A 16,656-nucleotide genomic window follows, 5' to 3' on the forward strand; every position below is an offset into this window, starting at 1 on the left:
GAAAGCCTAGCCTATCGAAGACTAGCATCTTCAAGCATCTAGAAGAGTACAGATCAACATAATGTAAAGTAGTAGTGTTATCAACCTCGGCCAGAGATCCTTTCTCGACTCCCTGCGAGAAAGCAATCCCAGAGCCATACTATCCATTTCTCATCTCAAGTATTCAGTTCTAGTTGTATCGATCGGGATACAACTCCAAGTGTCTGTTACCATAGGACAGGCCATCGATAGATGTTTTCTTCCCTACAGGGGTGCACCAAGTTACCCACCACGCTCGATTAACTCCGGTAGGACACACTTTCCTGGGTCAAGCCCGGCCTTGGCCAAACAATACGCTGCAACCCGACCTAGGCTTAATAGAGAGGCCAGCACACTAGACTAAACCTATGCCCCTAGGGGTCTTGGGGCATCGCCCCGGGAACTCCTACACGTTGCGTGGGCGGCTGATGAGCAGACCTGGCTACCTCCTTAAAAAGGCAGGAGCTTACCAGTCCAACCCGGCACGCGACGCTCAGTCGCTGACGTCTAATAAGCTTCGACTGATGCATACGATTCAAAACGCTGATACAATGCCCACGTGATGGTTAGTGCTATCAGGCTAGAGGCCCCTCGGATCAAATATCCAAACCGTTAGTGTGTTGGCAGTGCGGTCACGAGCAGAGACTCATGAAAGATGTGACCCTGTTGCTCCATCTCGAGTACTTGCAGCAAGGGCTAAGAATGCCCAGCCACACCTCGTAAGTATCTCGCGTGCACCTTCTAGGTCAACCCGACTCCACATCACTCGCTATTAATCTCGCGCGGGTACCCATCAGGGCCGACCCGCCTTTAGTAACATGGTCCGGTGTAAAGTCATAGTAACCATAGTAACTGTGTGTCTAACACCAAGGGGAAAACCCGAGGAATCACCCCCGCTGAATTCCACTCGATGTTATCATCAAAGTGAACATAAGAGGATCCACCCTCGAGGTTCACACTTGAGGGGTTGCACGACAGAGCCGTAACAGAAGTGGTTAAGGAGGAAATCACCCTCGATGACCTCGACCGTATAGCTACACTACAGAGATCTCATCAGGAGTGATGTAAGAGGTTCCACCCTCGGCACTTGATGGTAACTCTGCAGAGTCATACAACTAGGGGGTGATGTGCGGTGTCGGGGCCTGGACGTCGATCACGTTGATCGAGTCATCGAACATAAAGCGAGGCAACTGGGACAAGGTGGGGTCACTGATGGATCTCTAACCAACCTATACTAAGCAGTTTAGGATAAGCAGGTAAGGTATGAAAGCAGGTAACAAAAACAGGCTATGCATCAGAGTAGGATCATATAGAAAGCACTAGCAGTTCTAATGCAAGCATGAGAGGGAAAGAAATTGGCGATATCGGAATGCTCCAGGGGGGGTTTGCTTGACTGGTTGCTCAGATGAGAAGGACGGGTCGTCGGTGACGTAGTCGATCACCGAGGCCTTAGCAGCGGTCTCAGGGTCTACCGGAGAGAAGAGGGGGAAGAAACAGTAAATACAGAGCAAACAAGTGCAATACTATGCATGACAAGACAAAAAGCGGTGTTAGGGGTATTCTAACGTGGCACTACACGCTACCGGCAAAGGGGGATAACATCCGGGAAAGTTTTCCCGAAGTTTGCATTTTCGGACAGACGAACCGGAGGGGAAAGTTTCGATGTTCGCTATGCAAGGTGCATGTGACAGATGAACGGGGAGCGTATTCCAATTCATCTCGTCATTCTAAGCAACTTTCATGTATAAAACTTTTTCATCCTAGCTACGGTTTATTTTATATGAATTTTTAAAGTTTTAACCAATATTCTAGAAAACCCTGAAATTTTGCTAAGTCTAAGAATTCGACAGTTTTTTTTTAAACATCACTTGGCTGTTTTCAAAAGACTACAACTATAGTTCTGTACATCCTATGGGTTAGTGCCTTATATCAATTTTGAGTACTTTTCCGTGATCTACATGTTAGTACCAATTACATCCATATTAGAGTTCATTTGCTTGAACATCAAGAGCACTAAAGTAGCTACGAAAATAAAACTGTTTTTCGGTTTTTCTGTTAACAGAACGTAGATTTTTGTCATTTTCAAAGGATTTAATCCATGCCTCAAATGGATTTGTTCCAATGGAATAAAATGGAGTTTGTCAAGTGTACTATCTGTCCATATAATTTTTACTCATATTAACTTTCGCTTAGTGGCTGTTCAGGGGTTGTCCAGTGGGCTAGTCAGGTTGAAGCGGCAAAAGCTAGCAAGCGCTACAGTAACCATCAGTTTACTGTAGCGAGTAGTGCAGGCAGAGCAGCGCTAGCATCGGCATCACACAACAGCGAGGAGCAGGGACACGAGCAGGGGGCTGTTGAGCACGCCCTTTGGCACGGCTGAGCGCGAGCGGGGTGTGGCCAAGCCACAGCTAGGAGCAGCGGGCGCATGCAGGTTGTAGCAGGCGGACGCGGACGGACACGGCAAGGCGCCGGTGGTCAAGACCAGCAGCGCGGGGCGACCGAGCGGGGCATGGCGAGCTGCGAGGGGTGGAGGGGACGGGGCGGCGCGTAGGCAGACGAGGCTACAGGCAGCAGCGACAGAGACAGCAGCAGTACAGGCGGGCGAGCGGGCGAGAAAGGGCTCGGCCCGGACGAGCACTGGCGCGCTAAAGCATGGCCTAGGCGAGCACAAGAGGGCCACAGGGCATAGGGGAGCGTGGCTAGGGTGCGCGCGGAGCAAAGCTCCAACGGTCCGGCCATGGTGGCCGAAGCTCGAGGTCGACGACTAAATGGTGATGGAACGAGACGAAAAAAGGGGGATCCGGAGGAGGGGCTCATAATGAGTTCGGTGGTGAGGTCGGGAAGGTCAGGGAGGCGCCGAAGCAAACGTAACAACGGCGAGGTTGTGATGACCAGACGAAGAAGATGAAGACGACGTCGGCTCGAGGGCGTCCCGGCTTGAGCTGGTCGCCCGGACGGACGAATCCGGCGACGGCGGACCTCCTGGATGTGCTCCCGAACGTAGAAGACGTCGGTGGCCGCAACAATGACGGTGTGGCAGCGGTGATCGCGGTTTCTTTCGAGCTCAAATTCGAGCAGCAGAGGAAGGGGGCTGTAACGCCCTCGATGCGCCTATATCTCCTACGTGTCGAAGCACGACTTAGAGGCATAACCGCATTGAAAGCAATGTCGCAAGTGAGGTAATCTTCAGACAACCCATGTAATACATAAGGGAAAGAGATACATAGTTGGCTTACAATCGCCACTTCACACAATTACATGAATTAAAGCATTACAACATCCAAATACACACAAGGTCCGACTACGGAACCAAAATAAAAGAAGAACCCCAAATGGGACAAGGTCCCCGATCGACCCCAACTGGGCTCCACTACTGATCAACTAGAATGAAACAACACAAAGGACAAGATCTTCATCGAGCTCCTCCTGAGCTTAGTTGCGTCATCTGCACGGTCTCATCGGCACCTGCAAACTGGTTTTGGAAGTATCTGTGAGCCACGGGGACTCAGCAATCTCGCACCCTCGTGATCAAGACTATTTAAGCTTATGGGTAAGGCAAAAGGTATGAGGTGGAGCTGCAGCAAGCGACTAGCATATATGGTGGCTAACATACGCAAAGGAGAGCGAGAAGAGAAGGCAAAGCACGTTCGTGAAAGTATGATCAAGAAGTGATCTTAAAACGACCTACGTCAAGCATAACTCCAACACCGTGTTCACTTCCCGGACTCCGCCGGAAAGAGACCATCACGGTAACACACGCTGTTGATTCATTTTAATTAAGGTCAACTTCAGGTTTTCTACAACCGGACGTTAACAAATTCCCATCTGCCCATAACCGCGGGCACGACTTTTGAAAGTTCAAATCCCTGCAGGGGTGTCCCAACTTAGCCCATGACAAGCTCTCACGGTCAACGAAGGAATAGACCTCCTCCCGAGACATTCCGATCAGACTCGGTATCCCGGTTCTACAAGACATTTCGACAGGGTAAAACTAAACCAGCAACACCGCCCGAATGTGCCAACAAATCCCGATAGGAGCTGCACATATCTCTTTCTCAGGGCACACTCAGATTGTCTTAGGTACGGGTAGGCCAGCCCAGAGTTGCCCCTGGTGGCCACCGGCAGCTGACAGGTGGACCAACACTCAGAGGAGCACTGGCCCGGGGGGGTTAAAATAATGATGACCCTTGAGTCCGCGAAACCCAAGGGAAAAAAAGGCTAGGTGGCAAATGGTAAAACCAATGTTGGGCATTGCTGGAGGAGTTTTATTCAAGGCGAACTGTCAAGGGGTTCCCATTATTACCCAACCGCGTAAGGAACGCAAAATCCGGGAACATAACACCGATATGACGGAAACTAGGGCGGCAAGAGTGGAACAAAACACCAGGCATAAGGCCGAGCCTTCCACCCTTTACCAAGTATATAGATGCATTAATTAAATAAGATATATTGTGATATCCCAACAAGTAAACATGTTCCAACAAGGAACAACATCTCCATGTTCCAACAAGGAACAAACTTCAAACTTCACCTGCAACTAACAAAGCTATAAGAGGGGCTGAGCAAAGCGGTAACATAGCCAATCAACGGTTTGCTAGGACAAGGTGAGTTAGAGGCTTGGTTCAACAATATGGGAGGCATGATAAGCAAGTGGTAGGTATCGCAGCATAGGCATAGCAAAAGAGCGAGCAACTAAGCAAGCAAAGATAGAAGTGATTTCGAGGGTATGATCATCTTGCCTGAGATCCCACAAGGAAGAAGAACGAGTCCATGAAGAAGACAAACGGAACGTAGACGAACGGGTCCTCACAATGCGACGTTATCAGAACCAACCCGAAGAAGCAAACACCGGAAAAGAAGCACACAACATAGTAAACAACCAACACATGAACATGATATGATATGCGGGATGCGGTATGCGATGCATATGCATGATTTGACATGGAAGGAAAGAACCTGGCCTCAACTTGTAAATCCGAGTGTTCCACTGGAAAGGTGAGATGAAATCGCTTGAAAACAATATAAAGATCACCGAAATCGGAGTTACGGTTTGGAAAAGGCAAGCAATTCAAATATGGCACCGGTCTGCGATATACAGTAAGTGACCATCTAAATGCAACAAGATGAACATTCTACAGCACTCAAACATGGCAACCAAATACATGGCAGGGATCCATTCAAGATGCTTAACAAAAGTCTAGCACTGAGCTACGGCCAATTCATCCATTAACAGGTTCAAACAAGCATGGCAAAAATGCATATGGTAAACAGATTTCAGACTTGGTGAAATTAACACTTGTCTGGAATTTCAGATCAGATAGCACTCTTCGAAGCAACAAAACTATATGCTACAGGACCTGAACATGGCAAAGTAAAGCATGTCATGGATCTACTCAAAGATCTTAACAAAAGTCCCTTAGTGACCTTGAGCCAAAAGGGATCAGAAAATACAATTGCAAGCATGTGAACATGGCAAAAACATAATCAGTTCTCAGACTTAGTGAAAACTGGAGCATGCTGAAACAGATATCAAGTAGGCATGTTAACGAGCTTGATGCACTCAGTACAGAGAAAGGCATGACAATCTAAGCATACACCCATCAAGAATACACAAAATGCAAGCTAGACATGGAAAGAACAATAGCATAGCATGCACGGATCAACTACAACATCCTCGGCAAAATCGCTAACAAGTAGACAATCTGCCTGGATTCACGAAGTAGCAAAAGTAGAGCTCGATTGACTAAATCTAGGGTGCTCCATAATTGCAAACAAAGACATGGATGGATAGAGCACTACAAGATTAACAAAACATCCTTACTGATCATCCTCAAAAGAGGCACTGATCACTAGGAAACAACATGAACATATGGCAACTTGGGATGAACAGATCAAGGACTTAGTGGAAAAGCTATGTCCCTGAAATCAGCATTACCAAGTGCCTCACTTTGCAAGCTTGTTCTAGTCACCACACACATCACAAAAATACATGGGTTGCACCTCTGGAAAGATGGCAAAACCCTTAACAAAACACATGTAGAGCTCATGGGCATATCATGCACACAATAATCATGACAAAAATGACAAATATCTAAATGGAGCAGCAGATCTGACAATTATCTCAAGTAGCACTCTTCTAACAGCATTTCGTGCATCAAGATGAACTCAAATGAAAATGATGCAATGAGATAAAATGATGTACTCTCTGAGACGAACATTTTGATATGCTACACGCATAAATTGTATGGGCATATGAATCTGGGAAATTCGGGGACTTGGTGGATTTTTACCCCGCGGGAAAAGTCAACCCGGGACGAGGGCATCCGGGAGGGGTGGATCCGGATCGGGTGCGGCGCGTTTGGATGGATGAAGGGGTGGATCTGATCCACCTTGCCGAGATCCGGCGACGAGGCGTCCGGCGATGGCAACTCCGGCGAACTCGCGAGCGGCGGCGAAGGACGCGGCGAGGCACTCCAGCTCCGGGACGAGGGGCCGGTGAGAGGAGGAGCAGAGGCGCGCAGGAGGTCGGCGGCGTACTCCTCCGCGGGCGACGCACGCGAGCATCCGGCGGTGGGCGCTGCGGGCGCGCTCGCTGGCGTGGGCGGCGGAGAACTCGGGCAGTGAGTGCAGCAGCGCGGGCACGCGCCCGTGGGCAGCGGCGGGGGCAAACCAGGCAGCGGAGCGGGGCGGTCGCCGGCGCGGGAGGAGCTGACCGGCGCCGGTGGGCGCGGACGGCGGCGCGAGGCTCCGGCGGCCGGAGCGGGCGAAGATGGCGGCGGGGTGATGGCGCGGGCGGCGCGCGCGGCATCACGGGCTCGCGCGGGCGAGCAGCGGCGGCGTTCGGGCCCGAGTGGGCCTCAGATGGGCTCGGCGGGCCAGGCGCGGTGGAGGACGGCGTGCGGGCTGAGGTGGCGGGTGCCGATTGGCCTAGAGCGGCGGCGGGGATGACATGACGTCCTCTGATTGGTGGAGGTGAGGTGGCCGGCGGAGCAGACATGTCCGGGCGATGGAAGAAATGTCCGGCGGCGCGAAGGGAGTGGATCTAGGGTTTCGTCTGCGCGGAAATTTCGGAGGAGAGCGCATATTTATAGGTAGAGGGAGCTAGGAGAGTCCAAATGAGGTGCGGTTTTCGGCCACGCGATCGTGATCGAACGACCGAGATAATGGAGGAGGTTTAGGTGGGTTTTGGGCCACTTTGGAGGGGTGTTGGGCTGCAACACACACGAGGCCTTCTCGGTCCCTCGGTTAACCGTTGGAGTATCAAACGAAGTCCAAATGGTACAAAAATTGACAGGCGGTCTACAGGTAGTAAACCAAGGCCGCTTCGCAAGTCTCGGTCCAATCCAGAAATGTTTAATCCCCACACACGAAAGAAAGGTTGGAATGACCACCGGAGGAGAACAGGGCGTCGGAATGCAAAATGGACAACGGGGAAAATGCTCGAATGCATAAGACGAACAAGTATGCAGATGAAATGCACATGATGACATGACATGCAATGCATGACACGCAAGCAATGACAACGCACCAACAGCGAATAACTGGAGGACACCTGGCACATCGGTCATGGGGCGCTACAGGGGAGAAGGGGAACAAGGGGGGAATGAAAGAGCTTGATCTAGGGTTTTTAAGGGACGCACTTATAGGCCGAGGGGTGGCACTATCGCATGCGTGGCGGCCATTGAGCCGTGGTGGCCGTGGATGGCCTCCACGCCATAGCTTTCTGTAGAAAGAGGAAGGAGATGGCTGATTGGTGAGCTGGGCTGTGCACTGTAGGAATGGGCTACAAGTGCACAGTAGTAGATATGCCTTTTCCCTTTTTATATTTATTTTTCTATTTTGTGTTCTTTTACAATTTTGTAATTTGTTGATCTAATAAAAGAGTATAGTTAAATGTGCCACTTAGCACATAAATACTAGGCAAGGTTTTGAAGCAGCACACAAAGTTCTAAATTATTTTGAATACTTTAACTATATGTTTAATTTGAAATGGTTCAAATAAATACTGATGATTTAGTTTTAAAATAGGTTAGGGCCACTTTAAATATTCAAAAGAGGTTGGCACCTACATGAAAAATAGTTAGGGAAAATTTCCAACCCATTGAACATTTTTCCTCGTCAGTTTGAAGAAATAATAATTTGACTTGTTTTTGGAATTTGAATTTGAATTCGGTTTGGATCAAAGTGAGATTAGAAAATTAACAGTGATGACATGGCACCATTATGGTGTGTGGTTACTGTAGCTTAACGACCGGGCGCTACAAATCTCCTCCGCTGCAAGAAATCTCGTCCCCAGATTTAAGAGGTGGAGTAAAGATGAAAGTTTTGGTTACGACATTCTAACAGATCTTTTCCTTCTGGGTTGCTCGTCGCGAAAAAAAAGTTGATCCCTTCCATTGATGCCTTCATTTCGCTACATCAAGGCATCATGATGAAGTCCTCATCCTTTCTTTAGAAACTCCATCATACTTACCAATAGGGTATAAGGGGAAAACTATAAGGACAGATGTCTGAAAGGATTGGCATCTGATAATTATCTCAAGGAAGGATATTTTAGAAGCACCAGGAAATAAATCGAGAGTCCTATAAGGAGGTTCAACAAGTGTTAACCAGGTAGGCATCAACCTGATGCCTATAACTGGTGATGAAGTGGTTCAAAGCAATGAGGAATAATGTTGCCTCTGATACCGGAATGAATCATGGTGAGGAAGTTAGCTCGTGAACTACATACGAAGCCAAGTGCAAAGAATATTTCGGAATCAAGGTTGTACAGGAGAGTCAGGTTTCGATCTTGTGGAACTGTGGGTCATGGGCCCATCATGTGGTTCAAATGTAGAAGGATGCTGACATATTGCACGGTCATGGTAGCAAGGCATGTCAGAGGATAGCCTGCCAGTTATGTTGGCAACAACGTTGGTACCAAGGGCGAGGGACGAAGAGAACTATTATCCTGCTCGTTGAAACGAGGCGGACCAACAGGCAAAGTTATCGTCCATCGGTGGCTACCGGAATGTCAACAGCAATAATAACAGGGTATTACTGACAAATTGCACACCGAGGTGTTTACATAAGTAGGGAACTATTACTGCTTAGACCTCATAAACCACAAGAAAGGTTAAACATAACAATGGAAAAGAAAAGGTGATTATTAATTTAACCAGAACAATGGAAAGGAAAATGTGTTTAAACACAAATATCCGAAGTATATCCTTCCGAAGGACAAGAAGAGGGTGATATACATGACAGGATAGCAAGCAGATAACCATTTAGGTAAAGGGTCGGGGAAATTTATGATGTTACCCAAACAATGGTGTTAGCATAATTCATCAAGAAACATTTAGCATTGCTCTACCAATGTTCTTGTTGGTATTCGGAATACCACAGTCATGCTTCGAGGTAGACATGATATGGTGGTTTAAGTAAGGGTTGGATCTGAAGATCACAAGAAATACACAAGGGACAATTTCAGGAATAGCAAGGAAAACAAGGTAAAGAGAAACATGACCAACTCAGTGTTGGAAGGGAGGCAAGGTTGTTGTCGATGACAACACAATTTTTTTAGGGGCAAGGATGATGTTTCTCGACAAGAATTTGATTCATATCTTGGAAGAAGTCAAAATGTTGACGATGATCACGACACATTTGTCGAGAGGTTTCTTGAAGATGTAATCGATTAACGACGACATCAATCCAAAGGGAATGGTGAAGCAAAAGGTTATTGGAACCACGGGTACGACACAAACTCGAAATCAAGCTTGTTGTTCAAGGCGAAATGATATGTCGAGGAAGATCGACGTAATCTTAGATCATTGTTGAAAATTGTGCTCCGGGAAGAACCAGGTAGCAGAGCTAAAATTGGGCACGATAATGATATAGCCGATCAGGCTAGGAATGACTTGAAGGATTATTAAACTCATAAGCAAAGAAAATTACTTAAGAGTTATTGAATCGGAGTGCGAAATTGATTCACTTATCAGTGTTCTCGATCGACAAACAACCCAGAACCCATGAAGTGACAAAGACAGGGTAAGGTAGTACTTGATCAAAAGTTCATAAGATGTAGTGCAATGGCATGATATCCTCGAGATACCAGGGGTAATACTCGAAGGAAGATCATAATAGAGGTTGGGCAGGCGTATTGACCTGTAGAAGACAAGGGATTTAACTTGTCCAAGAAATGGGACCAAAGAAGAACAATCATGGTCAGCACCACGGTAGCGAAGGATCAATTCATCGATACCAGATGATATTATATCAAGGAAATAGTTATTATTGCAAGAAGCTTACATGATAAGTTCCACATCGGGTCCATGGGCATGAACACAAAGGTTCAAGGTCGACTCCCACTTCTTCAATGCCTAACCTTTCATTCATTTCTCGTCTCTGAAGAAATTGTAGAGTTGAAATTTTATCTGGCAAAACACCAAAAGAGTATTACTCGTGAAAAACTCTCGGGTTCACACCGATTATGGAACGCATAGATTCAACCCATCAGGACATCTTAGGGACATATACCTCTTCAAGAGTAAATAACACAAGCTCGAAAGCCGAGCATGGTTAGCCAAATCAGAGAATACAATTTATCAAAGGTATTATATATCGGGGGAAAAGGCTCACAAGTTATTGAATAAGAAGGATGTTGTCAGATAAAATCCAACAAAGGATCTGGTGGTCCACAAGGAATCTGATGTGACCATCCAGAAGAAGAAAGAATGCAAGGATATCAAATTATAGAAACAACTGACTAATTCAAAGCTCAAATGCATAGGAATTATGATTTCCAAATCAGGAGATCAGAAGCAAACGCTCTGATTAAGGATGGATAAGTTGAATATACTTAGGGGTACAATCGATGGTAATTTGATTGGTCAAGAACCAGCTCATGTCCGGAGTGACGTCTGAGCCGGAAGGACGAATTCTAATTTCGATTGATGATTGTGAGCATTCACACACACGTTGAATCAACGGACTCAAAATAATAGTGACAAAGGATGCTAATAAGATTACCAGACTTATGGGACTAACCATAATGCAAGCAAGTAAGAATTTTAAGAGCAATGGGCTACTAAGAATTTCAGAAGATCGAATAGTATCTCAAAGAATTTTGTGAAACACATGAACAACTGGGGAAAAATCCTCGATATGTGTGAGGATTAATTTGTAGGTATATTCAGGCGACAATGAGTTGCAAGACAGTAGGCACAAAGGATTCTCAGAATATCCGAAGTATTTCAGGGTATCTTGTAATAACAAGAAAAAATAGAAATGAAGGTATGGACAACAAGTGTATGCAGCTATCCATAGGCATTTATCGATGATATGCAATTGCAACGGCGAAGGGCACAAGGGTTTCGAGGAAAGATCGGAGAGTATCTTTGAAATCTTCTAGTGCAGCAAGCGATCATCTGGACTAAAGGGGCTCTCCGGGAGAAAGTATTTTCGAGAACGTAAAGTTAGATTTTAGCAAAATTATTTAATCCGAATAGAAGAGAGATCATAATCCCAGAGTATAGATGAGGAGTAAAAGGTCCTAATACCACCCAATGGCGACGTGGGCCCGTAAGCCACACAACCATGTTAGTAAATTAGTTTTTCAAATACTAGACTCAACTTCGATCAAGGAGTTTGGAAGGGGGATTCCTACAGGCAGTCGGCTCTGATACAAACTTGTGACGCCCTCGATTCAACCGTACACTAATCATACACGCAAATGTGTACGATCAAAATCAAGGACTCACGGGAAGATATCACAACACAACTCTAGACACAAATTAAAATAATACAAGCTTTATATTACAAGCCAGGGGCCTCGAGGGCTCGAATACATAAGCTCGAAAACACAAGAGTCGGTGGAAGCAACAATATCTGAGTATAGACATAAGTTAGACAAGTCTGCCTTAAGAAGGCTAGCACAAAAGCAACAACGATCGAAAAGGCAAGGCCTCCTGCCTGGGATCCTCCTAACTACTCCAAGTCGTCAGCAGCCGTCACGTAGTAGTAGGAATCCTCGGGGTAGCAGTAGTCATCAGTGGTGTCGTCTGGTTCCTGGTATCCGTCATCTAGTCGCAACAATCGGGTATGGGGGAAAAGAGGTAGCAAAGCAACCGTGAGTACTCATCCAAAGTACTCGCAAGACTTACATCAGATCTAAACTAAGTATGCATCTGTATCAAAGGAAATGGGTTGTATCTGTGGACTAAACTGCAGAATACCAGAAGAGAAGGGGAAAGCCTAGCCTATCAAAGACTAGCATCTTCAAGCATCTAGAAGAGTACAGAACAACATAATGTAAAGTAGTAGTGTTATCAACCTCGGCCAGAGATCCTTTCTCGACTCCCTGCGAGAAAGCAATCCCAAAGCCATACTATCCATTTCTCATCTCAAGTATCCAGTTCTAGTTGTATCGATCGGGATACAACTCCAAGTGTCCGTTACCATAGGACAGACTGTCGATAGATGTTTTCTTCCCTGCAAGGGTGCACCAACTTACCCACCACGCTCGATTAACTCCGGCCGAATACACTTTCTTGGGTCATGCCCGGCCTCGGCCAAACAATACGCCGCAACCCGACCTAGGCTTAATAGAGAGGCCAGCACGCCGGACTAAACCTATGCCCCCAGGGGTCTTGGGCCATCGCCTCGGGAACTCCTGCACGTTGTGTGGGTGGCTGGTGAGTAGAACTAGCTACCTCCTTAAAAAGGCAGGAGCTTACCAGTCCAACCCGACGCGCGCCGCTCAGTCGTTGACGTCTAATAAGCTTCGGCTGATGCATACGACGCAGAACGCTCATACAATGCCCGCGTGATGGTTAGTGCTATTAGACCAGAGGCCCCTCAGATCAAATATCCAAACCGTTAGTGTGTTGGTAGTGCGGTCGCGAGCAAAGACTCATGAAAGATGTGACCCCGTTGCCCCGTCTCGAGTACTTACGGCAAGGGCTAAGAATGCCCGGCCACGCCTCGTAAGTATCTCGCGGGCACCCTCCAGGTCAACCCGACTCCACATCACTCGCTATTAAGCTCGTGCGGGTACCCCTCAGGGCCGACCTGCCTTTAGTAACATGGTTCAGTGTAAATTCATAGTAACTATAGTAACTGTGTGTCTAACACCAGGGGGAAAACCCGAGGAATCACCCCCGGTGAATTCCACTCGATGTTATCATCAAGGTGAACGTAAGAGGATCCACCCTCGAGGTTCACACTTGAGGGGTTGCACGACAGAGCCGTAACGGAAGTGGTTAAGGAGGAAATCACCCTCGATGACCTCGATCGTATAGCTACACTACAGAGATCTCATCAGGAGTGATGTAAGAGGTTCCACCCTCGGCACTCGATGGTAACTCTACAGAGTCGTACAACTGGGGGGTGATGTGCGGTGTCGGGGCCTGGACGTCAATCACGTTGATCGAGTCATCAAACATAAAGCGAGGTAACTGGGACAAGGTGGGGTCACGGATGGATCTCTAACCAACCTATACTAAGCAGTTTAGGATAAGCAGGTAAGGTATGAAAGCAGGTAACAAAAATAGGCTATGCATCATAGTAGGATCATACAGAAAGCAGTAGCAGTTCTAATGCAAGCATGAGAGGGAAGGAAATAGGCGATATCGAAATGCTCAAGGGGGGTTTGCTTGACTGGTTGCTCAGACGAGATGGATGGGTCGTCGGTGACGTAGTAGATCACCAGGGCCTTAGCAGCGGTCTCGGGGTCTACCGGAGAGAAGAGGGGGAAGAAACAGTAAATACAGAGCAAACAAGTGCAATACTATGCATGATAAGACAAAAAGCGGTGTTAGGGGTGTTCTAACGTGGCACTACACACTACCGGCAAAGGGGGATAACATCCGGGAAAGTTTTCCCGAAGTTTGCATATTCGGACAGACGAACCGAAGGGGAAAGGTTCGATGTTCGCTATGCAAGGGGCATGTGACAGATGAACGGAGAGCGTATTCCGATTCGTCTCATCATTCTGAACAACTTTCATGTATAAAACTTTTTCATCCGAGGTACGGTTCATTTTATATGAATTTCTAAAGTTTTAACCTATATTCTAGAAAACCCTGAAATTTTGCTAAGTCTGAGAATTCGACAGTTTTTTTTAAACATCACTTGGCTGTTTTCAAAAGACTACAACTATTGTTCTGTACATCCTATGGGTTAGTGCCTTATATCAATTTTGAGTACTTTTCTATGATCTACATGTTAGTACCAATTACATCCATATTAGAGTTCATTTGCTTGAACATCAAGAGCACTAAAGTAGCTATGAAAATAAAACTGTTTTTCGGTTTTTCTATTAACAGAACGTAGATTTTTGTCATTTTCAAATGATTTAATCCGTGCCTTAAATGGATTTGTTCCAATGGAATAAAATGGATTTTGTCAAGTGTACTATCTGTCCATATAATTTTTACGCATATTAACTTTCGCTTAGTGGCTGTTCAGGGGCTGTCCAGTGGGCTAGTCAGGTTGAAGTGGCAAAAGCTAGCAAGCGCTACAGTAACCTTCAGTTTACTGTAGCGAGTAATGTAGGCAGAGCAGTGCTAGCATCGTCAGCACACAGCTGCGAGGAGCAGGGACACGGGCAGGGGGCTGCCAAGCACGCGCTTTGGCACGGCTGAGCGCGAGCGGGGTGTGGCCAGGCCATGGCTAGGAGCAGCGGGCGCATGCAGGCTGTAGCAGGCGGACGCGGATGGACACGGCAAGGCGCCGGCGGTCAAGACCAGCATCGCGGGGCGACCGAGCAGGGCTCGGCGAGCGTGGACGCGCGCGTGTGGGCGCGCTGCGAGGGGTGGAGGGGACGGGGCGGCACGTAGGCAGACGAGGCTACAGGCAGCAGCGACAGAGACAGCAGCAGTACAGGCGGGCGAGCGGGCGAGAAAGGGCTCGGCCCGGACGAGCACTGGCACGATAAAGCACGGCCTGGGCAAGCACGAGACGGCCAGAGGGCATAGGGGAGCGCGGCTAGGGCGCGCGCGGAGCAAAGCTCCGACGGTCCGGCCATGGCGGCCGAAGCTCGAGGTCGACGACTAAATGGTGATGGAACGAGACGAAAAAAGAGGGGATCCGGAGGAGGGGCTCACAATGAGTTCGGTGGTGAGGTCGGGGAGGTCAGGGAGGCGCCGAAGCAAACGCAACAACGGCGAGGTTGTGACGACCAGACGAAGAAGATGAAGACGACGTCGGCTCGAGGGCGTCCCGACTTGAGCTGGTCGCCCGGACGAACGAATCCGGCGACGGCGGACCTCCCGGATGTGCTCCCGAACGTCGAAGACGTCGGTGGCCGTGACAACGACGGTGTGGCAGCGGTGATCGCAGTTTCTTTCGAGCTCAAATTCGAGCAGCAGAGGAAGGGGGCGAAGGGGGAACAAGGGGGAATGAAAGAGCTCGATCTAGGGTTTTCGGGGGACGCACTTATAGGCCGAGGGGTGGCACTATCGCATGCGTGGCGGCCATCGAGCCGTGGTGGCCGTGGATGGCCTCCACGCCATGGCTTTCTGTACAAAGAGGAAGGAGATGGCTGATTGGTGAGATGGGTTGTGCACTGTAGCAATGGGCTACAACTGCACATTAGTAGATAGGCCTTTTTCCCTTTTCATATTTATTTTTCTATTTTGCGTTCTTTTACAATTTTGTAATTTGTTGATCTAATAAAAGAGTATAGTTAAATGTGCCACTTAGCACATAAATACTAGGCAAGGTTTTGAAGCAGCACACAAAGTTCCAAATTATTTTGAATAGTTTAACTATATGTTTAATTTGAAATGGTTCAAATAAATACTGATGATTTAGTTTTAAAATAGGTTAGGGCCACTTTAAATATTCAGAAGAGGTTGGCACCTACATGAAAAAATAGTTAGGAAAAAATTTCAACCCATTGAACATTTTTCCTCGCCAGTTTGAAGAAATAATAATTTGACTTGTTTTTGGAATTTGAATTTGAATTCGGTTTGGATCAAAGTGAGATTAGAAAATTAACAGTGATGACATGGCACCATTAGGGTGTGTGATTACTGTATCTTAACGACCGGGGCGTTACACCTTGCCTTTGCCTGAGTTGCCGTCATCTGAACTATGATCTTTTGTGATGTCTGACTCGGCATACCTGGTAAGGACATCCATGAGGTCACCCATGTCTTGGACCTTCTGCTTGAGGTACCCAAGCTTCTGAATGAGAGGCTGAAAGTGACAATATTTTCCTGAATCAAGACAACCTGAATAGTTGTTATGTTGTCGGAAGAGTGAATAATCTCCACGACCCGGCAAGACCAGTGATGGGAAGACTCAACCTCACGCTCGATTCAATGCTGCAAATCAACAATCATCACCGGGCACTTGTAGGTTCCTTGGAAAAAATTATGAAGCGATCCTTCAATTCGGCCCAAGTATTGATTAAGTTGGGAGGCAAGTTTTTCAACCACGTGCAAGCCAGCCCTTCCAACATCATAGTTAGATATTTGGCGCAAACTGTGTCACTGACATCCAACATCTCCATGGCTTTTTCGTAGCTTTCGGTCCATGTAGCCGGCTCGAGATCAGCCATGTAGTTGGGAACCTTGCGAGGGCCTTTCGAGTCCTTGGGCATGCGCTCATTGCATAAAGCCGAAGCTAGACAAGGTATTCTAATGGTTCTACCAC

The 16,656-nt window shown here is 47.4% G+C and overlaps 1 long non-coding RNA gene across 1 annotated transcript; it reads right to left on the reverse strand.

Moving 5' to 3' along the window:
* Positions 1 to 11,870: 11,870 nt before the first annotated feature.
* On the reverse strand, positions 11,871 to 15,494 carry LOC123151162 (uncharacterized). The gene is made up of 2 exons (XR_006475525.1): positions 15,102 to 15,494; positions 11,871 to 12,077 (listed from the first exon to the last, which is right to left on the reverse strand). It is a non-coding gene; the product is annotated as an uncharacterized lncRNA (long non-coding RNA).
* Positions 15,495 to 16,656: the final 1,162 nt, after the last annotated feature.

Source organism: Triticum aestivum, chromosome 7A (assembly GCF_018294505.1).
Source record: "Triticum aestivum cultivar Chinese Spring chromosome 7A, IWGSC CS RefSeq v2.1, whole genome shotgun sequence".
NCBI lineage: Eukaryota > Viridiplantae > Streptophyta > Magnoliopsida > Poales > Poaceae > Triticum > Triticum aestivum.